The sequence below is a fragment of the Schistocerca americana genome, chromosome 4, assembly GCF_021461395.2.
Source record: "Schistocerca americana isolate TAMUIC-IGC-003095 chromosome 4, iqSchAmer2.1, whole genome shotgun sequence".
Lineage (NCBI taxonomy): Eukaryota > Metazoa > Arthropoda > Insecta > Orthoptera > Acrididae > Schistocerca > Schistocerca americana.
Window position 1 is genome coordinate 588,485,495 of NC_060122.1, and position 26,773 is coordinate 588,512,267.

General features: G+C 45.1%; 1 protein-coding gene across 2 annotated transcripts in view; it reads right to left on the bottom strand.

The window, feature by feature from the left end:
- The window catches only part of LOC124612475 (band 3 anion transport protein), an 860,143-nt gene that overhangs the window by 613,908 nt on the left and 219,462 nt on the right, over positions 1-26,773 (bottom strand). Inside the window, exon 1 of one of the 2 annotated variants that reach the window (XM_047140709.1) lies at positions 18,934-18,969. The exons of the other annotated variant lie outside the window; for it this stretch is intronic. The gene's annotated coding sequence lies outside the window, so the exon portion shown is untranslated. Of the gene's footprint in view, positions 1-18,933; positions 18,970-26,773 lie in introns of those variants that run through there. 2 annotated transcript variants of the gene reach the window in all.

The following is a 26,773-nucleotide window of genomic DNA, read 5'->3' on the forward strand; positions in this document are numbered from 1 at the left end:
ATCAGTATCTTTAATCCTCAATCGTTTCGGTAACTCTTTATTTGTTATCTCATCCGCTTCTCTAATCTCCCGCATTGTTCTGTAGCTCAGAATTTCAAAAGCTTCTATTATTGCCTTAACTGTTTATCGTCTACATTTCACTTCCTTAAGGGGCTACACTAACTATAATAATTCCAGAAAATACTTGATAACACTCGACGTTATATTAGACGTTAAGGCATTCAATTTTTCCAGAAACATTTTTCTTGCTATTGTCTGTTGCATCCTCTCAGCTTTGGTCAACTTCAGTTATTTTGTTGCCCACATACAAAATCTCATCTACCTTTCGTCTCATTTCCTAATCTCATTCCCAAATTGGCATTCATTTAAGAGTAAATAACCAATTTGTTTGTATTAATGGAGGTTGAATGCCGTGTCTGTTCACTGAATAACTTGAATAAATGCAGCAACCATCCATTTTTTTATACAGCTTTATTTATACCAAGACGCGTTTAATAGTTTTAACGATTCTCAGTTGGCGAAACACATTTACATCTTCGTCAGTATTATGCGTTTGCGGAGTGCATTTTAAACGCTGCAGCTGCATTTTGTTCTGTAATTTGTAGCTTCATATCTCCATTTATTTACATACCACAAACACTTTTAAGTTCACTCTCACTGATTCTATACGGCGAATATTGCGCTGCAGCAGTGTATTGGTGAACAAAATAGCGTTAGTTCTTTGCATCTGGATAAAGGAGCTCCAAATTACGTAACAAGCAGCTGCTACAGCATATAAAATACAATCAATAAAAATGTTATACTGAAGAAGACTGAAGATGAATTAGACCCTGGCAGGCGCCTTGGTGTAAATGATGCTGTTAGAAAACAAGCTCGTTACTGATTTTCTTCAAGTATAGCAATTTAGTCCTAAAGTACCGCGTTAACTACTAAACTGTCAAGTGGATATCAACATCTCGAGCATAACTACGTTTAAGCAGCTAAAAAAAGTAGATATAGAGGAAAAATCACACAAGTAACGATAGTTTAGGAAGACACATGTCGGCGCAACAGTTTTCTTGACAGGATTCAGGCTGGAGATCCAGATGGCTGCTCCGCACGGTGAACGTTTGAAGTTGAACATATTGAGCATTGTCATCTAGTTGAAGCCATCATCTGTCACACTGACCTAAGCACATGGAATAGAAATACCGATTTCAGCACTGCATAGACCTACGCAGTCGGAGTTGCATGTAGAACGAATCGATGTGTGTTTGTTTACCTGACAATGCATCATCACAGACACTGACATTGTTGGAAATCGTCCTGTACCATACATTTATTATTGTCATCAGTTTACACCGTTACAAATCATCATCAGGAACACGAAGCCACTTTTTCGATATTTATTATTATATACTGATGTTTTTATGTAACCTGATCAAATTAGGGCATTCAGGACCTCTCTTACACCGGAACTGGGGTTTCACACATGCAGTACCTTTTCTTACATTATAGTTACCTAATAAATAACAATTTCAATATGAGAAACAGCAATTAAACGATTTGAGTGTGTGTGTATAGAGAATGTGAATAAGTAGTACTGACTAAGAGTTAATGAAGTTAATACTGGCAGTACTTCTTCTGCTGCTGCTGCCACTGATAATAATAATAGTAATAATAATAATAATAACAGTAGCAGTAGTATTAGTAGCAATTGTAGTAGTAGTGGCAGATATAAAAGCATTTATAGGTGTAAAAAATTGATATTTTCTAATATAGCGAGTTCCAGGGAAGGAAGATTTTAGGAGACAGCACCAACTAAGAACATTGGAAAATGAGGAAGATCTGGTTGGTCAGAAGGATGTAGAGGGGTAACAAGAGCGTATAGGGGCAATGGTAGTCATTATTATTGCTTCGGTATATATGTCATTAACTATCCCTTTAAATTGTAGATGTTATTCAGTTCTCCAATATAATGGAGGAGGTTACTCCGGAATCAGTTCCTTGCTACTGAAAAGGACTTCGAGAAAGTGGCTGAGCGGTGAAGCAGGACAAAGGTTTTTGCTCTGATGGTAACTGGTGTTTCTGCCACGTTGCACGTTGTCATGTTGTTCAGATAATGGACACGACATTCCATCCTGCTCTTCACAACGCCAACATATAAAAAAAATGTTTCGCGAATCCATTGAGCCAACAACAAGCACTGGATCTGACGAACGACGTTCACTTTATGTACTGAGTTCTGATATTTAATGATGTTTGGCACCATATTATGTGGAATGGAACGTTATGTAGGTATCGATATACACTGTGATTGGAAAAGATGTAATGCCTGGTGGTGGTTTGCAGTAATCGAAACTGCTGGCAGTAATAAAAGATTCCAGAGCAGCTGATAGTGGTTCAATATGGATTTATATAATTATCTGCAAAATGTAGGGTATAGCGAAAACAGTGTCTGAAGGTATCACTTTCATGACTGTTAGAAGGATTGGCATCTCGACCCAAAATGCATATCTGTTGTTACTTTCCAGGCTAAATTGGAAATCATCAACAGATACTCAATTATGTGTTTGTAATGCATCACGAAATGGTATCCTGAGCCTGTTCCTTCCGTTTGATAGCCGGCCGAAGCGGCCGTGCGGTTAAAGGCGCTGCAGTCTGAAACCGCAAGACCGCTACGGTCGCAGGTTCGAATCCTGCCTCGGGCATGGATGTTTGTGATGTCCTTAGGTTAGTTAGGTTTAACTAGTTCTAAGTTCTAGGGGACTAATGACCTCAGCAGTTGAGTCCCATAGTGCTCAGAGCCATTTTTGAACCTTCCGTTTGATAACATACATTGGTCAACAGGGTGCTTTATGGTGCCTCACAATGAGCCAACTCGCTTCAAAACCTGGACATAATAGAAGAATGGACAGAAAATGCTACAGAAATGTGTTCTTATAAAGCTCTTTGTGTCACTGATTAGGAATACGGATCGGAATTACAAAGTTCAAAATGGCGGATCAAAAAATTACAATTTTAGCCAAGCCTAGTAAAACTTCGGGTATAAAGTATTTTGAGGTCGCTGATAACGAATCAGAATTCAAAATTGCCGCGCTGAAATGTTTTATTCGATGTTTTGCATTTTTCAAACGTAATCGTAGCCACAGTCGTCGCTTCTGTCATTATCGCTTTCAGAAGGATCGCTGTCGGTTTGTCCACTGGGAGACAGTTATAACAGAAAATCTCTTACCCCAGGTGGCATCTGCTTATCTTCTTCAATTGTCATTTTCTACATTTTGGAGATATGTGGATCCGAAGCTGTCAGAAGCGAATGAAATAAGTCATGCTCGTTTCCTCGCAGAAATATCTGCGTGTAAAATCGTCTCGGGAACACCGGATATGCTTACTCCGAGCTTCCTGACATCTTTAGATAGCCGACGAATCGGCAACAGAGCAGCATCGATTATGGCTTATCCTTGCATCAAAAGTATGCGGACTGATGTCGACATCAAACTTCATTGAAGAACATTGAGAGTCTGGGGAAGTTGACACTCGACTTTCTAGAAATATACATTTTTCCAGAGTTATTGATAGATATAGTTTAGTTGTAGAGTTCTCTGTACCAAATTTGAATAGTTCTGCAGAACTTCGCGAAAGAAACATTAGTACTCGGAAAAATTTTAATCTCGTAAAAAAATTATTTGCCAAACTGTGAAAAAAATTATGATAATTTTTAACATTTTATGCAGCGACAGAAACTGATATTGTTTATATAAGAATATACAGCCTACAGTTGCAGGTTAACTTTATCGTTTACCTAGGTTTCAACGTTAGTAATAACGTCTTCTTCAGAACCTGCAAAAAGTTAATATTGTAATGTGATAGTAAATTATATTAGATATGGTCATCCTACAGGGTGCAACGTGTAGTACTTACATAAAATATTATTTAAATGTTTTCCTAAAACAAGCCATGACCTAAATCAAGTTGAGTTAGGACATGACTTGTTTTAGGCAAACATTTAAATAATATTTTATGTAAGTACTACACGTTGCATCCTGTAGGATGACCATATCTAATATAATTTACTAGCACATTACAATATTAACTTTTTGCAGGTTCTGAAGAAGACGTTGTCACTAACGTTGAAACCTAGGCAAACGATAAAGTTAACCTGCGACTGTAGGTTGTATATTCTTATATAAAAATTATGATCCCAATTCTGAGTAACTCCCCAAGAGTTCCAAAGAAAACCCAAATGACATTTTTTGAGCAGGTAATAGTTTCAGATAATTGTAATAATAAGAGACCCATTTTTACAGAGTGACGCTGTCGCATGATAGAAAGATGAGCGTCCAGTAAAAACAGCAAATATGGACAAGCAAGTACAATTGAACTCCCTAACTGTAGTAGATTGTTAAGGGGTTAGGAGAAAGTGGAGCCACGCAGGGGAAATTTTGTAGCCAACACGTCAGATAGTAGCGGAAGTAGTCTAGTGTGAACTCAATATACGTCCCTACATCGTTTAAAAATGTCGTGAAAGTTTCTGGAGTGCTACCCGTCTTATTTTATGCCGAAAAGAGGGCAACATCGCTGTCATATATTAAACGGCCCACACAAACAGTATCTGAAAAATCTGTCGTTGTCCGACTCCCTGTTTACTGGTAACTGTCACGACGTACGTCATGTCAACTTGCGACTTGAATGCCATCGCAGCACTGGACACACATGCACCAGTGCAATCTACACAAGATTTCGCAGGACTGGAGCTGGAACGTGCACCTTTTTCTATTCTGTCTCCTGTGTGTCTGTACATTTGCCGATCCGGATGATGCATTTTGTGCGGTAAGCGTATCGACGCTGTTCGTCCAAGTCGGCTACCCTATCATCTCCCTTTCATAGTACCAACTGTCCAACATGCAGCTGTCTCTTGCGTACAACTGACGTAAGTGGACTGCCGTGTCCTTTATTTCCAGGTGTTAGTTTTGTGGAACACTAGCACGCTCAGCTTTTACGCCGCTTGTTTTATAACCTTTGTATTGCGGTGCAGTGGAGTCGCATCTCAGAACTTGCCCGCCCGGCTACTTACGTGGACAGACGCGGTGCAGGTGCGGCGGCGGCTGGCTGTGACATGCGCGCGGCTGGACACGTCGGCTGCCGCGTGGGCGCGCGCTCTACTGACTGTGCCACGGCGCGGCGCACTATCTGGCGTCCCGCGCGGCGTTTCGCGGCCGGCGCTGCCCGCTCGCCGATAATGCGCGCTTATCTGCCGAACCCAAACACCTGGGAGGGTCGCGTGCCGCCGTCCACTGCACTCGGCCGCAAACACGTACGGAGGCGGTGCAGCCGCCCTAGTCCTGTTACCTCCACTCCCGCGTCTCTACAGGCCCGTCCACACGCAACGATCTGTCGACGCAAATGTCCGTGCGTGCAATAGATCGTTGCAAATGTGGTACGTTCACACGAAACGAGTTCCGATCTACTGCTTGTCTACCATTTGTCGGTGTAGAAAAGAAATTTCAGTTGTAAGCGACTGTACTTCTGTACAGTAATCTCAATGTTAGTTTAGATAAGATATCTGTATGGTGAGAAAAGTGGCAATTGACCCTGAATAAAGAAAAGTGCGAAGTTATTCACATGAATACTAAAAGAAATCCGCTAAATTTCGATTACGCGATAAGTCACACAAATCTGAGGGCTGTAAATTCAACTAAATACTTGTTGTTGTTGTTGTGGTCTTCAGTCCTGAGACTGGTTAGATGCAGCTCTCCATGATAATCTATCCTGTGCAAGTTCCTTCATCTCCCAGTACCTACTGCAACCTACATTCTTCTGAATCTGCTTAGTGTATTCATCTCTTGGTCTCCCTCTACGATTATTATCCTCCACGCTGCCCTCCAATGCTAAATTTGTGATCCCTTGATGCCTCAGGACATGTCCTACCAACCGATCCCTTCTTCTAGTCAAGTTGTGCCACAAACTTCTCTTCTCCCCAATTCGGTTCAATACTTCCTCATTGGTGCTAAATTTCGATTACGCGATAAGTCACACAAATCTGAGGGATGTAAATTCAACTAAATACTTGTTGTTGTTGTTGTGGTCTTCAGTCCTGAGACTGGTTTGATGCAGCTCTCCATGATAATCTATCCTGTGCAAGTTCCTTCATCAATCAAATTGCAATGACTCAGCTTTATCATTTAATGTACGTCTTCGTAGATGGGCAGAACGCACCAATTACATTGATTACACAGATTCATTTTTAGTTAATAACTGGTCACGTGTGAGGTTTATAGAAAAATATTTTGAATCGTTTCAGGCTAAGAAGTTTGTTGTCCGTGCACTTAGCGAGTGTCATTTGAAGTACAATGGTTGGGCGGGGCGTGTGGTCCGGTGGTACAATGAAGCCTTTCGGTCCCAAATGGTTCGTAAAAAACAGCTGTATTTATATGGAGACACAAATATAGGCAAGTCAACTCTTGTTGAAAAGATTTTGTCAAGGAAGCAACATGTCTATCTTCCATTTTGCTCAGAATTTGGTTTCGGTGGTTACGATCCCCGTGTTCATAATGTCATTGTGTTCGAGGAGTTTGAGTGGTTAAGGTGGCGTCCGTATGCGTCTATTTTGAAACGCTTTGTCGAAGGACGTCCAGTAACTGTGAATGTAAAAAATAAGCCACGAATGGTTATAAAACACAGAGGGTTGGTTATATTTGTGTCTAACGAATTTACTATTGGTGATGAGGCATTAATATCACGTTTGAATGTTGTTCATGTTGACTGCCACATAATTCATTGTTTACAAATGAAGGAGGAGGTGGCGTCGGACACGTCGGACTTGGAGGCCGAGGAGGAGGTTGTATGCATTTCGTCGGACGAGGATGATGACCCGGGCTCGCCGTGCACGCCCGAGGCGTTGGACACGCCGACGGAACATTCTGACTAGGCCATATTTCGGCAGGATGTATAAATGGCGTACCGAGTATACGCAGTCCGACGGTTTACGATTTGAATATGGGAAGATGGGGGCAACAGAGAAATATGACGAGAATGCGCAGAACTTTAGTACACCTGAGCATTATGACATTACGGACGAGTTTAACTTCTTTGCAAATAAATATGCTTCTGTAATTATTAACAAAATCGTAACATATGTGTATAGGATTAATGTAAGAGTAGAAAGACTAATACTAGATGACAGAGCGAATAAAAAAATATTTGAGGATCAAATCTTCAACATTCTTCTGTAGCACCACATTTCGAAAGCTTCTATTCTCTTCTTGTCCAAACTAGTTATCGTTCATGTTTCACTTCCATACATGGCTACGCTCCATACAAATACTTTCAGAAACGACTTCCTGACACTTAAATCTATACTCGATGTTAACAAATTTCTCTTCTTCAGAGACGCTTTCCTTGCCATCAAGGCTCGCTCGTTTTTCCCGCGTGCCGTTCGAGTGTGGAAAGGTAGAGAGACAGCATGAAGATGGTTCATTGAACTTTCTGCCAGGCACTTTATTGTGAATAGCAGAGTAATCACGTAGATGCATATGCAGATGTAGATGTAGAAATTTATTCAGAAATGGGGGAAATTATATTACGGTCTGCGTTTCACAACTTCTGCAACAAAAAACGAAAAGCAAACAAAATTCCACAAGCGGGAAGACAGAGCAAAATCGTCTACACAGTGGCTGCTTGAGCAGAGGCATTTCCCACATATAAATTCGCTTCATGAGCTGAAGGGCGAACTCTATGACTGGCGCAATTATTTGAAGGTGAATTTAAAAATGTACACTGTATATTGATGTTCATAACTCCTAGTATATCGCGGAAAAAACTTGTAAGAAGAGAGCAATTTCTCTTTATGAGTGGCTAACGGTGACGTTAAGACACCTGGTAATAGATGCTAGAATGATTCAGAATTTGCTATTGCAATTTCGTAACAAGCATTGAGTGAAATCATACCCAACACACGTAAGCTATTTGCGCTGTCCTAAAGGATGATTTTATAGAGCCAAGTAAAGTACTGTAGCTCTGTTCTGACAAGATAGAGGTCATCTTTTTACACTTCACCTCTAAATTACTCTTGTTACAACACTGATCAGCCTGAAATTATGACTATCTATCTAATAGCGGATGTGTCCATCTTTGGCATAGAATAACAGCGGCGACATGTCGTGGCATGGAAGGAACCTGGCCTGGAGGGTTTTGGCACCAAATATGCACACACTAGACACCTAATTCTCGAAAATTCAAGGGAGGTGGGCGATGAGCTTTAACGCCACGTTCAATATCATCCCAGATGTATTCGATCGGGTTCAGATCTGGAGAGTTGGGGGACCACCACATCAATTGGACCTCGCCACTGTGTTCCTCGAACCACTCCATCACACTCCTAGCCTTGTGACATGGCGCATTATCTCGTTGAAAAATTCCACTGCCTTTGGGAAACATGATCGTCACGAAAGGGGGGCGTGGTCTGCAATCAGTGTACCTTACAAAAATCAAATGGCTCTAAGCACTATGGGACTTAACATCTGAGGTCATCAGTCACCTAGACTTAGAACTACTTAAACCTAACTAACCTAAGGACATCACACACATCCATGCCCGAGGCAGGATTCGAACCTGCGACCGCAGCAGCAGCGCGGTTCCGGACTAAAGCGCCTAGAACCGCTCGGCCACTGGGTGTCATGGTACCTACACGAGATCCACTGGAGCCGTGGACGCCCTTGAGGATGTTCCCCAGAGCATAATGGAGCAGCCACCAGCTTATCTCCGTTCTGCAGTACAGGTGCGAAAGAGCTGCTGTCCTAGAAGACGACGGATTAGCGTCCTCCCGTCGACATGATGATGAAGGTAACGATATTCATCAAACCATGCAAAACACTGCGCCATCGTGCAGTGCCGATGGTCATGCGCCCATTTTAGTCGTAGCTGCCGATGTCGTGGTGTTAACACTGGCACACATGTATAGGTCGTCGGCTGCAGAGGCCCATCGTTAGGAGTGTGTCGGTGCACTGTGTGTTGAGACACAGTTGTACTCTGCCCAGTATTAAAGACTGATGTTCGTTCCACCACACTTCGCCTCCTGTCCTGTTTCACCAATCTGTCCAGTCCACGACGTCCGAAATCTGTAATGAGAGGTGGCCGCCCAACCCCACGATGTCTGGACGTGGTTTCATCTTGGTTTCGCCACGTGCTGAGGGCACTCACCACAGCAATCCTCGACTATCCGACTTGCCCGTGGTCAAACTCAGGTAGATGGTTCGCCTTCCCCATTCTACACGCTCACTGATACTACATGCATCGTGCATGTGTTTGACTATGTCATTCTCCACCGAGGTACACGAGAAAGACACACCATGGCGCGTACGTCACAGCAAGTGACACTGCAGCTCTTACGAGTTCCAGCAGCTCTCTCCAGTGGGTAGCAAGTAACTATTTCAGACCAGTGTAATAACTGTTGACTGCGCGTTTAACCGCATGCAGGTTCTCAATAGCACACGGAAAAGTGAGAATCTTTCTTTCTTTTTCTTGTGCCTTTATCCCACAGTTTCGCAGGGTCGGCATGGTTAGGTTCGGATTTGGTCAGGTTAATGTTAAGGGGTGGCCGGATGCCTTTCCTGCCACCACTCTGTACCACCTGGGATGGAATTAGTGCACCCCAGTATTCTGTGTCTAGTGTAATCCATGGAATAGTGTGAACGTGTTCAGATGTCTGCGAGTCGTGTAACTGAGGCGGACGTGGGGACCAGCACAGTATTCACCTAGTGGGATGTGGAAAACCGCCTAAAAATCACATCCAGGCTGGCCGGCACACCGACTCTCGTCGTTAATCCGCAGGGCGAATTCGATCCGGGTCCGGCGCGTCTACCCGAGTCCAGGAAGCAGCGCATTAGCGCTTTTTTTTTTTTTTTTTTTTTTAGTGGACCGGTGGGGGCTCGGGGGGCAAAGTGGGCAGGGGTCGAAACCTGAGGCCTGGCCACAGTGTCCTCCGCACCACCACCGAGCTTAGGGAAGTGGGAGAAACAGGAATCAACAGTAGTGGAAGGCGTTGTTATTTATTTATTTGCATGTGTTTTTGTATATTCACTAATAGCATGAAATTATGGGAACACATATGCGAAAGATAAAAGAACTATAAATTCTAGGTAAAGAAAAAGAAAGGAAAAAGGAAAAGCAAAAAGAAATAAAATCCGCGCAATCTGCGACGCGCTCTCCCATCCGCGGAGGTCAGAAGTAGAATAGATCGTAGGCGGTTGAAACTCAGACACCGCCGGGGGAGGAGGGGTGGGTGCCCTCTGTGCCAGGCACCCCCCAACTCAGTGGAGGTCTAACAAGGACCGCTCGAAGATAGTTAGCAAATAATGTTCGGTAACGTGGCGTGTTTTCGAGAGCTGCATGGGCTGTTCGTAAATAGGTCCAGAAGTCGAGGCGGGATTTAGGTCCCTCATTAAAGAGATAAGCGACCGCCCACCCTTTGACCCACGTAATAGCATGACATTTGGCGGCGGGAAAATGTCGGTCCTCCGGGTATAGAAACATTCGAGGCTCGACTGTGTCTGGTGGCACTCGGAGATAGCAGGCAATGATTTGCTGCATGAAGCGCCATACATCTTGCGATGCGGCGCATGTCAGACGGTGTTCATCAGTGTCCAGTTGCTGGCAAAGGAGACAAAGAGGGGATTCTGACAAGCCAATGTTGTGCAGGCGCTGCTTCGTGGCAAATTTCCTGTTGTCTATGTGATACCACAGCGCCCGGACGTTCGTAGGGAGGAAGGGCTGGTGGACGGTAGTCCACACTATGGGCCACTGGATGGAGGGGTGTTTGGTCTCCATCACATTCCGGGGAACACAGCGCAGCACCAGGCTGTAAAAATCCTTAGTCCTAGGTGGGCGTGTATCTGGGAGACTGGTATGTATATAACTGTAGTCGACGAAAAAGGTCGAAAGATGGGACAAATGAGGCACGATATGGCCGACAGACACTGGTGGTGAGGTGGAAGCTGGTAGGAGGACCTCAAGCAAGCTGCGTGTTAGAGATGTACCCTGGCCCATCCACTGTTTTCTCATGGTACTCATGTACAAGGCTGCAGATCGCATACGGACATTGACGAGCCCGACGCCACCATACCGTGTGGGCAGGGTAAGTGTCTCATAACGGACTTTAAACATTGAACCAGCCGTGAGGTAATAGCCAAAAGCCGCCTGAAGGTTGCGCCCAATTGCAGTTGGCAGAGGGAGAACTTGCGCGATGTGAACCAATTTTGATGCCACATAAAGATTAATAAACGCAACCCTTTGAAGTGTGTCCTGGCGGCGCAAGAGGTTATGGCGGACGTCGTTGCGGATGACGTGTAACAGGCGACGGAAATTCGTTGCCGCCGTGCGTGTGACCGTGGGGGTAAAGGTAATGCCCAGGTACCGGAAAGTCCGCACAAGCGGCAGTGGTGCCACTTCACCCTCCTGGAGGCCTCGTCCAATGTGCATTGCAGAAGATTTGGCGACATTCATGGCACTGCCAGCGGCAGCCCCATAACGGGTAATCAAGTCGAGGACATCCCGAATCTCAGAGCCGGAGCGAATGAGGAGGAGGAGGTCATCAGCATATGCCCGACAGCGAAAAGTGTGTTGGCGTAGGGTGAGGCCAGAAAGCTTGGTCGTCAAGCCCCCAATAAGGGGCTCAAGGGCAATAGCATACAGGAGGGTAGAGAGGGGGCACCCCTGCCGTATCGAACGGCAGATAGGTACCGGCCCTGCTATACGTCCATTGACTTGGACACGTGAACTGGCACTGTCGTAAAGACGCCGGATGACGTCGAGAAACGGAGGGGGGATGCCCATTCGGGCTGCCACCGAAAACAGGAAACGATGACGCACTTTATCGAAGGCGCTGTCGAAGTCTATAGCGACGACCGCTGCCCGGAGCCTGCAGGCCGCCGCTATCGCAATTAAGTCGCGGCATTCCCCTGTGGCAGTCTGTATGTTAATCTGTCCGCCAGGCGTCGTTTGCTCTGGCGAGAGGATATGAGGGAGAGTAGTTCGGAGCCGCATTGCCAGTAAGCGCGCGAAAATCTTGTAATCGGCATTGAGGAGGGTGAGCGGTCTGTAACTCGTGACCATCGAACCACGGGCTGGTTTGTGGACTGGTATAATGATGCCCTCAGCAAAGGCGGGTGGGATTGCTTGGTCAGATGTTATCAGTTCTTGATACATAGTCGTCCACCGTGGGGCCATGAGGTCCCGAAAGGTACGGTAAAACTCAATCGGTAAGCCGTCAATGCCGGGCGATCTGTTGACTGCACCTTTGGCGATTGCGTTGTTGACTTCGTCTAGCGTGACCGCCACTGTCAAAGCATCCGCCTCCGTGTGGGGGAGGGTGCGCGTGACGTAATTCAAAATGGAGTCGTCTGCTGCAGTTTCAGCGTCGTCATCACTATAATTACGACGGTAGTGCTCGACGAATGCGCGGACGATGTCATTCTGAGTGGTCACCTGCGTTCCATGAGGCGTTGTCAAAGTGCTGATGATCTGCCGACGACGCCTTCGGTTGTCGGACACTATATCATGCATGGATGGAATTTTTAAATCCGCGTGATCGTGGCGCCGCGTCCGTATCACGACCCCTTGCAATTTCCGGCGTGCCAGCGCAATTATCTTCGCCTTAGTTCTTTGCCGTTCCAACTGGTTGTCCGGGGTTGGCGGTTGAGCATCCAGATCTCGGAGAATCGCGTAATAGAAGTCAACAGTGGTGCGATGCCAGTCGGCCATGTCCTTCCCGTATCTCATCAGTGTCCTCCGGATCCCCCGGCTTGGCGCAGTCCAACCACCATGTCAATGTCGAGCGGTAGCGGGGAAGGCGTCGTTCGCAGGCTGTCCACGTGTCAGTGACTTGTTGGCGACACGCCTGGTCATGCAAGTGTGAGGTATTGAGTTTCCATGGCGCACGGCTGCGCCAATACTGATTGCGGCGGAAGGAGGACCGTACAGATGTAAGCGCAATGGTCGGAAAAGGCGGCCAGCGTTCGGCGCCCCGTATCGCAGATCTAAGAGTTTGTGAGACATATATCCTGTCTAGTCGGCTTGCGGAATGACTTGTAAGAAAGGTATGGCCAGGAAGGTCGCCGTGTTGTACTTCCCAGGTATCGTGAAGCAGGAGGTCTCGCACCACTATACGTAGCTCCTGGCATGTAGTATAGTGGGGAATCTGATCTTTAGGATGCAGAACGCTGTTAAAGTCTCCTCCTAGTAGGCAATGGTCATAACGCCCTAAAAACAGGGGAGCGATTTCCTCGGAATAAAACTGGCCTCTTTCATGCCGTCGTTCGGTGCCTGAGGGAGCGTAGACATTAATGATGCGTGTCCCCATGGCAGTGAGTGCCATGCCCCGAGCTGATGGAAGGAAGGCGACATCGGTCACAGAAATCCCGTGGCGGACGTAGATGGCCACCCCGCGGCCCATAGGATCACTCGCGGAGGCGTGGGCGGTATAGCCATTAATATCCGGGAGACTAGCCAAGTGAACTTCCTGCAGAAGGGCGAAATCAATATCCGAAGCCCAGAACATCTCCTGCATAAGGCGGATTTTCACCCTGGAACGGATGTTGTTGGTGTTGATGGTTGCTATCCGGTAGGCCTGGTGTCGGATTGCTGGTGGCTGGTCCACTCCGCCGTCCGGGCAAGGGTGTGGGCGTCGCAGCGGAACGTTATCCCGCTGGCCCGCAGGGGAGTCTGGGGAGAGTATGATTAGTGGAGCGGCCGTGGCGGCGCAGGGTCCCGTAACGGCTCCTGCTCCGTGACCTCCTCCTCGTGCCACGCCGTGGAAGCGGAAACTGGTGTATCGTCCATTTTGTCTCCAGAAGATGTTGTAATTGTGCGTGGTGTCGTGTCGCCTGTGAGACGTTCATGATTTAGTTCAGCGTCAGCACGGGGCGCAGGCACACCGATAGATGTCTCCGCGCTCATGACGTCTTCGTCAGCAGTAGCGGGTTCTGAGGCTTCGTGCTGGTCGACGGGTACGTCCTCCTCAACTTGTAACGTTTCCTCTTGGCCGGAAACGGTGCGACGTCTTCGCTTGCGACGTTTCGGGGAACGTTGTTTCCTTGTGCGACCCTCCGTGTCCGACGACGGAAGGGAGTCACGTCGTTCTGGCAGAAAGGCCGCTGTAGGAACGATGAGCGAGTCGATCTCCATCGTGTTTCCGAGATCAGGGTCGGCGTCTGGTTGCGTCGGCATCTTCGGAGCGGCGTCAATGGCCGGCCGAGGCGGCGGGTCGTCCGAGGCGCTCTCCGTCAGTGTCTGGTCGGGCTCGTTGGTGGCGTCGTTTGCGGTGACCGGGCGACGTTGCAAAGTGGTAGGAGAAGCCAGAGCAGCGGCATAGGTCACCGGTAGCACTGTAGGTTGCGACGTGGGTGGTTTTTCGGCAGCTGGAAGTTGCGTAATACGCCGTTGTAGGCATTCGGATCTAAGGTGGCCTTCTTTGCCGCACCCGGAACAGGTCCGAGGCTGGCCATCGTATATAATTATGGCACGGCATCCGCCGATCTGTAAGTAGGACGGGACGTGGCTTCGGAGATCTATGGTGACTTGTCGGACCCCGTTTAGGACAGGATACGTCCGAAACTGTGTCCACTTCTCCGCAGTGTGGCCGTGGACTGTGCCGTATGGGCGTAGTGCCGCGACGACTTCCTCAGCTGGAAGTTCCAATGGCAATTCGAAAATGCGTATCGTTCGCATACCTAAGCCTGCGTGGTCGATGGTTACCTCTCCCACATTGCCATCAGCGTGACAGAAGCGGAGCCCCTGTTTGGTCTCACGTAGTATGCGTTCGCACGCCGCGTCGTTAATGATTTTCACATAGACCGTGCTGCTCACGATGGACAAATGTATGCCTATAATATCGGTCGCCGAGATCTTCACTTCCTCTCGCAGAAAACGCTCCACCTCAAGTGCTTGGGGTCGGGCATAATCGTTGCAGAAAGTAAATCGGAGTGTTGATTTACGGTAACGGTTCGCCATGGATCGTACAAGGTAAGCCGGCACTTAAGCAACGGCCGTCGAAAAGTAAACAAGGCGAGCACGCGCGCCGCACGAAGTCAACACGTACGCGTCCGCTCTGTTGCCCTGCCGAAGGCAGACTGCTCTCGGCTAACCTGGCGGGTCGGCGGCTAACCTGGCGGGTCGGCAAAGTGAGTATCTTTCCAGTTAAATATTGATTTGCCGTGTGTCCTGCACGGAGCCGAGTGTACGCGAAGTGTAGTGGACAAGCCGACTATTGTGACGTCAAAAGTTCATTGCAGGGCCCTTATATCGCGTTGGCCCCGATTCTTAGCCAGGTGACGCCGCTGTCGCGTAGACGGGTTTATATCGATAGGAGGTCGATGGTCATAATGTTCCTGCTGATCAGTGTATTATACTAGTAAGTGAAAGAAGTGTAACAACAACTATGTCCCTGAAAGCAGTGTCCCAAGGTCTTCAACTATCAGTTCGACACAATATCTTGACTGCCGCCTTCTTTAGAACAAATAGGGACTACTTTTTTTTTCTACGTTGTCACAACTCACGTTGGATACTGGTATAGGACAATATTTAGTGAAAGTATGCTAACAATCCCCCAACACCAGATCGAATAGATTTCGTTATTTTGGTTAGCTCTTTGTGGTAAACAGCAACGAAATTTTTCTTTTTTTTATTATGTGCCATTTCCCTTTTCGCCATAGGGTCATCCGCTCGTAATTTCTCAGTTAAAAACCTCTAAGCAGCTGCCTTCTTATCCCTATCGCTGTATTCCCTGCTTTTAATTTTCAATAAACATGTATGACTCCTTTACATTTCGGTGAATTCGGCAGTAAACTGTCTAGGACACTGACGTGTATCTGCCGTTTAAAATTCGTTCTGCACACACAAACGAGAAACACCTGACTGAACAAATAGCTGTCTCTACACATTTTAGTGTCAGATTTGCGGCGAACTCGTCTCCACACGCTCCAACTTGTCTACGCGGATGTGATTTGAACCCACAGATTTGAGCGGTGTCGCTCAAATCTCCAAATCCAATATCCACGTTTGCGTACATCTCATGTCTAAGCAAATCTCCTGTTGACATGCAGCGATCGGTCTGCGCAGATGCATGTGCGTAGACAATTACGCACACAGATCGTTGCCTGGGGACGGACCTTGACGCCAGCGGTCTAACACAGTGGTTAACAATTGCGCATCGCGGCTCCCAGGGGTGTGGCGACCTTACGGTAGGGACGTCGCGATGGTTTCATAAAAATAATAATTTTATTTGCTTGCTGAAAAGTTGAACACACGGCAATCGTATTCTTGTAATTATTTATGGCATATGAAGTTTAGAACTAAAATATAGAATCAACCAAAGCAGTTCACTGCGACTCTCCAAAATTATCTATAAAATCGACTTTGAAGTTTTCCGAAAGTCGTTAATATCGTAAAACAAGTTCGATATCTTCGACAGGCACTATGACGCTGTGGCTGAATCAAGGCCCCACAGTCCCGTAAGTGGTCCGTGGTGAGCGAATACCGGTCATTATCGTGGTAAACTTACGCGCGAGATCTCCTCTTGCTTGCCCATCATTGTCCTTAAAGTTCTCTAATTAAAATAAAATATGACAAGTCCTATGCTTTACAAAAATAATTTACATTCTGCTGTATATGGTGCGCCAACGGCTTTGCCGTTGTGGTAATATCGGCTCCTGGCAGATCACAGAAGTTAACCGCTGTCGGGCCTGGCCAGCACTTGGAGGGCTGGCCGTCCGAGCTGCCGAGCGCTGTTGGCAAGCGGAGTGCACTCAGCACTTGTGAGGTCAATTGAGCAACTCCCTGACTGGAAGAAGCGACTCTGGCCACGAAAACTGACAACAGCTGGGAGAGCGGTGTGCTGACCACATGCCTGACGTCTCTCGACTGAGGGTGACACGGCGGTCGGTTGGTGCCGTTGGGCATTCCATGGCCTCTTGGGACCGAGTGTATATGTTTAGGAAACCGAAAAACAGATAGAACAGCACCATCTTTCAGCCTTCTGCTATTTACACTGTTCGCAAGGAAACAACTTCCCTTGAAATTTTCCGAATATAGAAAATGGGTTCCTGTTGGTCGGAAACCTTGCCTCCTGACAGAATTTAACCGTTTTTCTAAACAGGGAACTGCAATTAAATGCATGTTGATTATATGATCACGTTGTAGAGATATTTATCAGGCAACTGCATTAACATACAAAAGTCTAAAAACATACACGAACCTATGAAAGGTTGGATTGGTCTCTTTATGGAATTTATTTGTGCAATTAAACGCTGCGCAACTCTTCACCAGTTTTCACAAAACTGGAATGTACAGGCAGTACAATTACGACCAACAAATTCAGTGTACAAGGTCTTACACAATTTATGTTGCACACTTCTAGAGTTTGTCGGGGAGACTTAGTGGATCAAGTTATGCATAGGAACCCATGTCGGAAACATCATCCAGCGACGCTATAGGACGTCAAAATTCCAACCACTGGCTCCCGTAAATGTATATACAGACAGTGTGATTCCATGATGATGTTACAAACTTTCTAGAATGATGGAGAAGGATAAATTATCAATTTGAGGTAAGGATCCCCGTACTGTAAAAAAATGAGTCGAAAATTATAAGCGAAAACTGTTTTGATACCTCTGGCAGTCGTATACATGTACTGACACTGCTGTTGCTAAGATAGTAGGATAGGCAATTTTCAGAGGTAATGATGTGGACCAAGAAAAAGGAAAAAAATGTCCAATAAACATCGAGTCAAATGCATACCTTATGAGCTTTGAGCATTTGTTCAATTGAGATGTGTTTCAGAGTACAGAAGAAGTGCTCATAGTTCTTCAGGTATGCATTTTGGAGTCCATGTTTACTAGACATTTTTTCTTGGTTTTAGTCCATACTACCACCTTTCACAGCTTTAGCTACAACAGTGCTAGTAAGTGTATTCCACTGTCAGAGATATTCGAAGTCGATTTCCTCGAGAACTTTTTGGAATTCCATCGAACTGAGTAAAATTTACGTATTGGACCCCACCTTCCACTTTTCATTATGGCGCGGATGTAAATACTAGGTTTCGCTATTGGTCGATTTGTTACCACAACGCCGGGCGGAGTGGGCGTGCGGTTTCAGGCCCCATGTCACGGATTTCGCGGCCTCTCCCGCCCGGCCGGCCGTGGTGGCCGAGCAGTTCTAGGCGCTTCAGTACGGAACCGCGCGACTGTTACGGTCGCAGGCTCGAATCCTGCCTCGGGCTTGGATGTGTGTGATGTCCTTAGGTTAGTTAGGTTTAAGTACTTCTACGTCTAGAGGACTGATGACCTCAGATGTTAAGTCCCATAGTGCTTAGAGCCATTTGAACCATTTGACCACACCACATTACGTTACGTAGATATAAATGCTATGGCGCGGGAATCGGAGGATCTGTTGTGGGAAAGCGGCGTTTGAGTTAAATCGGAGAGTGGCATAAAGACTCGTCGCTCCCAAAAGCCATACTTCAACGAAATCCTTGAAAACCAAACACACACACACACACACACACACACACACCATCGTACGCATTGCAGTACATAAACTAGTAGTTTTTAATATTCATCATCACGTGCGTGTCTCTCACAAACTGGTACGACAATTCACACTCTCTGCTTGAAATATCTTTCGTACTTAAAAGAAATTCAGCACAACACTATCATTATTTTGTCGATTACGGGCAGACGATTTCTCGATCCGCGTTTAGAGGTTCTACAGAGTATCGTGTAACCATGATAAATCACTCCCAAGACTATCATTAAGGGGTTGTTTTTGTACTAAGTACGAACACTAACATACAATGCTGCGTGTGCTTCACTAATTCAGAGTTCTGCGTGTAGTATCAAAGTAGAGGCGTAAGTGTTAGGTGCTATAAATGAGAAAAGCTGCACGCTAAATTCCTGTAGCCCTTACCATAGAAGTTGATGCCTGTGGCGCACAGTGTTCACCTCGTCACCTGATCGCTACAACTGAGCGCAGGGCTGCGCGCGCGTGTTGCCGAGCGTGCTTCCAGCGAAGACCGATTCCCTTCTGATTGCTCCGGTGCACGCGAGGGCTGTGCGTAAGGCGCAGACGACAGGTGGGCCGCATATGCTCCATTGTGCTCGTAATCTTACGCAAACTCTGCTCGAAACACAAACACGGAGGTGCGTCTCCACACCACTCCTTGTTTATTTACGACACTGTTTATATCGCTATTCAACAGTTTGCCTTTGCGATTATTGAAACAATACGCTGACATCAGCAACAGACGAAGGATATGTAAACATTCGCTCGGCATTGATAATGCTATTCTGCACGCTGGTGATACAGTGACGACGTTGCGTCACAAAAACCAGTAAATGTTTTTCTGTAAAGGCCTCGATCTTATGCAACAATGCTAGATATGAAGCCCGTTCTCTGCAAACCATTCACAAAGAGCGCAGTTGAGTGACGTTAAATTCAACGCGCACAGAGTTCAGGACATCATGATCACCGAGAGAAGAGACGTGATTGATTCGACAGAAGTTCTCTGTCTTCTTCTCCCCTTCGTTTTTGAATCATGCTCTCCCCTTGTTTCCTGAGTCATATGGCAACTTGAAGAAAAATCGAAAAAGAGAATGGAAGGGTTTGTGATGTACTATTACAGATGGATCCTGAAAACTGGGTGGACTGGTAAGACAAGAGAAGATTCTCTATAGAATTGACGATGAATAGAAATGTGTGGAAAACGCAGCTACAGCAAGATATAGTATGCAGGACACGTGTTAAGAACTGAGATAATAGTTTCCATGGTCCTAGAGGAAGCCGCAGATGACCAAAGTTGCAAATGAAAACAGAGATTGGAATATATCCAACAATGAATTGAAGATATTGAGAGTAAGTTCTACTCTGAGAGCAAGAGACTGGTACTGCAGAGGGAATCATAGCAGGTTTCAGTAAACCATTCAAAAGACTGATGACCCAACGAAATGTTAGCTTTGCGCATATGTTTTTGAAATTTGCCAGCAACGTGTTGGGTTCGTACCGGTTACGTACTGTTCTTCTTCTTTCAGGGGTTTGATTTTGAATCTTGCAATTTCAAATGGCATGGCAGTTTATTACATAAATGTGGCATGACTGTCGATAACATTGAAGAAAGCTATAGATTTCCCTTAGGTGTGTAGAGGATACGTTAAAGACAATTTTTATTTTGCACGAAAATTGAGGTGAAACTACCAACGATATTACTACCGTCTCAACTCTTTGTCACCATAAAGTAAGAACCTACGCCATGGTACCATGTATACTTAACAGATGTTCATTTTTTCTTTGATTCACTTAAAGAAACACATTCATACACCAATTATCATCCTTCGCTGCCTTTTTCATGACAATATTAAGATATAGCAGATTAAGCACTTTCATGTGCGTTCTAGCATTACCTGCGTTTGTTTCAGTGTTGTATAATTTCATCTCGGCATTAGATTAATTTTTCAAATCTTGTTAACAAACTGTGAGACGTATTTGTGGAATCAGCAACAACTGGAATGAGGAAACTTCGCATTGAAACATACAGGGCGAGTGAATGGCAATGACACCTTCTACGATGAAAATGAAATAAAGTCACTCGAAATTTCCATTTCTAGTTAGTTAGTTACATGTTCTGTAGCCCATTTGAACGATTCGTTTATCGAAATGATGTGGAACGAGTCAGTTTACAAGATATGTATACATTATTAGTGTTAATGCAACTACACTTTTAATTACCTTTTATTTTTGCCTTTTTCAAGTCAAAATATCTTACTCGACTTCCTAGAAACTAACTTTCCTAGGCAATAGACCCTCAGTTTAATTATTACTTACTTCACGATTTGACACAGTCCACTTCACAATTTTGTGTTTCTGGCATTATTTCGTGAAGGTAATAACTCTCATAAGTTTCTCACTTTTACATGTGTTTACTCCATACAGTCTCTTTTGCCTAGCTCATGAAAAAAGAAAAAAAACATAGCAAGACCCGGAAGGTGGTTGGTAAGCGTTGCCTCCCAGGCCGATTCATCGTCTGAGAAATATTATCTACCTCGTGGCTAAAAACAGAAAAAGAATCTCATTGTACAGGAAGTCAACATCCTCACTACAAAGCAATGAACAAACCTGGGGAACACCTGGTCATCCTTCACAATGAACGAGAAACATTGATAAATAGGAATAAGTGTGGTGTCACCGCCAGACACCACACTTGCTAGGTGGTAGCTTTTAAATCGGCCGCGGTCCGTTAGTATACGTCGGACCCGCGTGTCGCCACTATCAGTGATTGCAGACCGAGCGCCACCACACGGCAGGTCTAGAGAGACTTACTAGCACTCGCCCCAGTTGTACAGCCGACGTTGCTAGGAAAGGTTCACTGAGAATTACGCTCTCATTTGCCGAGACGATAGTTAGCATAGCCTTCAGCTAAGTCAATTGCTACGACCTAGCAAGGCGCCATTTATCCTTTGCTATGTATCTAATGACGCATATACTGTATCAACAAGACCAATGTTCACCAATTGTGGATTAAAGTTAAATATTCCAGCAGCTACGTACTTTTCTTTATAGCATTCATTACGTATCCTGTTTCAGACCTCACGCCAGCCTGCGTGAGTTTAAGCGCGTGCCTTTCGGTTACCCGTCACTGTGGACTGGCTGTCTTGTCAGTCCACAACATTTTTGGCGACACGCGGGTCCGACGTATACTAGCGGACCGCGGCCGATTTAAAAGCTACCACCTAGCAAGTGTGGTGTCTGGCGGTGACACCACAATAAGTCTTAAAGCATCTGAGTAAATGGAATTTATATCTCGCGATATGCATTGCCCCTCCGCTAAGAAATATCCTCAGTGGTCTAAACACACACTTACACTTCCATGCAAGTCCTTTCATTTACAGAATGTGGGATTAGACTTCCTGGTTCTGCCATTAGCTGGTGCAAAATATAGCCTAAAAGAGCGTTCTCAGAATCTGTAAATGAAACGTGCTTCGCAAATGTAAATATATGTTCAGGACACTAGAAATGTTTTTTAATGAAGAGAAGAAAAACGCACATGGCAAGATAGAAATAGCGTTTATTTCGCTGCACACAAATATAACTCAAAATCGTTTATGCATTGTTATTTTCTGAGCACCGTATGTCAACATTAAAAATGTTGACAGTAAGTTAAAACCATTAAGGAGTTTTGTGTTTAATTGGATGACCGAGTAACTTGCTTTACGGATCCTGTCAAGGGTGAAAACTGATTCACGTGTGAAAAATAGAATAGAAACAATCGGCGATTAAATTATTGGCACACATATCGCAGGAGATATGTGATAAGCTCGCACTTCGCGTGCGGCGTTACCCCAATCGCATGCGCGACGCGAGATGACAACACTGCCCAGTGAACCTCTACCATAAGTCCAAACGTAAAGGAAGAACGAGCATTATAACATCCCAAGCATTACTATGAATGCTGAACTTCGGCCTCCGTACATCCTCCTTATGACACTACCATGAGCAATAACGTACGTAACACATATTCATTTATTGCCTCCTGTGTGCACATTTTGTAAGTCGATTTACAAGTAACATGTTATCAAGAAATACCCAGTCATACTAACTTAAGTGTCTTATCATACATATACGGACAATGCAATCCAATGGATACAAAACATCAAAACATTGCTATCTAATAATAAATAAGATACTTCTTTCTTATCAGAATGCTGCTGAGTTGTCTGAGAATTAAAGAAATCGAGCACTGCAAGAGATATTTTCTGTAACCCACTCGCTGCGCGAAGCTGCATATGTCTCGTACAGTAGCTCCATTGTTACGTAGCCACCTTTTTTGTACTACCTGTTTTTAGGTCGTGAGTCTTCCTAGGGAAAGAGAAGCTTGATGGCAAATCCTGGAGCTTTCGGATGGGGCTTGCACGATGGGCCAGCTCACCTTCCACAGAAAAGCAAAAGCCAGCTATAAAATACCCAGTAATAAACCTCGGTGTTCGGATGGTTCTAATGGAATTCGACAACGGCAACGAAAATGGACATTGCGCTTTGGTATATGGACTATACGGTGCATCTAGAATAAGCAACAAGAATCGTTAACAGATAGACAGCACAATATTTTGTTTCCGTGTTTTGTGAAACAAAAAAGGAAGGCATGGATGGTAAGTGATGGAGTTTGCCCATTATTTTAGCGAAGTGGACAAAAACTGTAGGGCGAGAGCAGGTGTATCCACTACTCTAAATAAACGGTGATCAAAATGTGTAGCCTCGCGGAAAGCGGTTATGAAAGGTTGATAAAGTTCTGCCTGAGAGGTAGAGTCATGAGTATAGTGATAGTGGGAGTGTACATCCCTACTGAAGATGTGTCCTTGAACGTAATAGATGCTGACACAGACTATAAACGTCGTTTCAACTAGCCATGAACTGATACCGGCGGAAGATATTAGTGGCACGGTGGGGAAAGAGAGGAATAGTAAGCCTATTGGGATGTGTGGAGAGGATTCTATGAACGAGAATGGAAAAATGTTGATGGATTTATTGGAGCAATACGAATTACGAGTGGAAAACACATTCTTTGCTCCCAAGAATATTCGTAAATTTACTTGATATTGTCATCCAAGAGAGCTGAAATCAAGTATTGATTAGCTCATCTTGAGGCAAAAGGCTAATTTGAAAATTGGGGATTCAGATTCGAAGAGGGGCAGCTTGTGGAAGTGATCATCATGTAGTGGAATATAAGATTTACATCCCCTAAACTTTCTGGAGCATTGGCGAACAGGAGAGGACGCAGCGTGCTGTCCAACTTGAGATCACAAATGGACAGTCTGAGGAAAGACAGTACTAAATACGTATACCAACAGCGACTGTCAAAAAACTGGAGAGTGTAGAGAGAACAGGAGAAGAGGAATATGAGCGTATAAAGAAGGCCGTGAACGAAGCAGCAAAAGACACCCTTCGAGAATAGGAAAAATGAAGAAATCAGTATCGTGGGATGTAGAAATACCAGGGATGTTTGGAAGGGAGAAAGAAGCTTATTTGACGTTCCTAATTAAGAATGACAATCAAAGTAGACACAGATATAGGATCCCAAATAGAGAAATAAAAAGGGACGCTTTAAAAATGAAAAACCAGGTATGGGAAGAAAGATGTGAATATGTAGAGAGGATGACTGGTAGAACACGGAGTGCTGAGGCGTGGAGAACAATCAAGTCAATGGAAGAGTCAAGTAGTGACAAGTTACATCTAATGTTAATCATGGTCAATGGATATAGTATTAAGTAAAATCGGCATGAATTGTCACGTAAATGCGAGGGAAAGAGGAGGAGTTATAGCCATTACATACAGAAATTCTTCAACAGGCTGTAAGGAGCTGTAAGATAAAGAAGGCACTAGGATATGAATCAGTATATCCAGAGCTGCTGAGCCGGCCGAAGTGGCCGTGCGGTTAAAGGCGCTGCAGTCTGGAACCGCGAGACCGCTACGGTCGCAGGTTCGAATCCTGCCTCGGGCATGGATGTTTGTGATGTCCTTAGGTTAGTTAGGTTTAACTAGTTCTAAGTTCTAGGGGACTAATGACCTCAGCAGTTGAGTCCCATAGTGCTCAGAGCCATTTTGAACCAGAGCTGCTGAGGCTGGGAAAGCGTACTACATGGAGAAGACGTTCCATTGAAATGGACAACATGTTACATAACACAAGTGCATAAGAAACGATCATGTAATGACCCAAATAATTATAGGGGATAGGCAGTGATCCTTTTCGTTGGAAAACTGTACTCGAAGATACTTAAAATCTGTTGGAGAATGAAGCAAGTCACAAGCAGCAAGTAGAGCAAGCAGGATTCCGAACAGGAAGGTTGGTTTTGGACAACATTATCACCTTAAAACTAATATGCGAAAAAAGCTCAAAAGTTGGACTAGAGAAGCGTGTTGCATTGATTGACCTGGAAAGGGAATATAATAATATTCCCATCAACAGGCTGTAAGAAAAAAATGGTTTAACCACTATAATGAAAGAATTCAGTCTTGCGGACACTTCTTACCACTGTGATACGGTCTTCACGTAATATTGTTTACGATCTCATTCTTCCTTTTATTCAGATTTGCACCTGATGATGTAATTTAAATTACGAAACATGTCGTGCTTTTAATAAATGATTTGCAGCTGACAGAGTTGGATTAAGGCCTACTAAAGGTTGCTGTCAAATTGTGTGAAAACAGCACAGCGACAGTAAGGATTGGGAATTGTTGTACAGAAAAACTGGAGGTGCAAGAAGGTCTGCCACAGGGAAGTAGGCTGTCACTGACCCTCTGTAAACTGTGTCTAGGAGCAATTCTGTAGACGTGGCATAGGAAGTGCCAGGTTATGGGAATGACAGTAGAGGACAGCAAGATATTTAGCCTATATTTTGCAAATGACCAGATTGTATTATCAGAAGAAGTGTACTACCGGTATCTGAATTATGTGATAAGAAAGTTTAAAGAGGAAGGTTGGTCTGAAGATGAACGTGAAGAAGTGTGAGTAATTGGTCTTGCAACGGGAATGGTAAATAAGTTGGAGGTAACTGGAGGTGCGGAAAAGGCAAAATACATTAAGGTGTTATTTAACAAACACGGCACAAATAATGATGCAAAAAAATGTTCAAATGTGTGTGAAATCTTATGGGACTTAACTGCTAAGGTCATCAGTCCCTAACCTTACACACTACTTAACCTAAATTATCCTAAGGACAAACACACACACCCATTCCCGAGGGAGGACTCGAACCTCCGCCGGGACCAGCCGCACGGTCCATGACTGCAGCGCCTTAGACCGCTCCGCTAATCCCGCGCTGCAATAATGATGCAATCACTAGTAGTATTAATAAAGGATGGACAGTAACAAGGGCAGTGAACTCTGTTTTTTGGAACAGAAAGATAAGAACAACAACGATGAGGATAATGAATAACGTTATAGTCCAGAGTGTAGTTTTGAACGGAGCAGAAGCCTGGGACGTTAGCAATGAAAGACTGGCCAGGCGCGAGTTGGACTCACGCACTGAGGGTTCCATAGAAACTTAATTATGTACACTATGTGATCAAAATTATCCGGACACCTGGCTGAAAATGACTTATAAGTTTTTTTTTCGCGCCCTCCATCGGTAATGCTGGAATTCAGTATGATGTTAGCCCACCCTTAGCCTTGATGACAGTTTCCACTCTCGCAGACTTACGTTCAGTCAGGTGCTGGAAGGTTACTTGGCGAATGGCAGCCCATTCTTCACGGATTGCTGAACTGTGGAGAGGTATCGATATCGGTGAGGCCTGGAACGAAGTCTGCGTTCCAAAACATCCCAAAGGTGTTCTTTAGGATTCAGGTCAGGACTCTGTGCAGGCCAGTCCATTACAGGGATGTTATTGTCGTGTAACCACTCCGCCACAGGTGCTCGATCGTGTTGAAAGATGCAATCGCCATCACCGAACTGCTCTTCAACAGTGGGATCAAGAAGGTACTTAAAACATCGATGTAGGCTTGTGCTGTGATAGAGCCACGCAAAAAAACAAGGGGTGCAAGCCCCCTCCATGAAAAACGTGACCACACCATAATGCCACGGCCTCCGAATTTTATTGTTGGCACTACACACGCTGGCAGATGTTCATAGGGCATTCGCCACACCCACACCCTGCTATAGGGTCGCCACATTCGTCACTCCACACAAAGTTTTTCCATTGTTCAATCGTCCAATTTTTACGCTCTTTACACCAAGCGAGGAATCGTTTGGCATTTACCGGC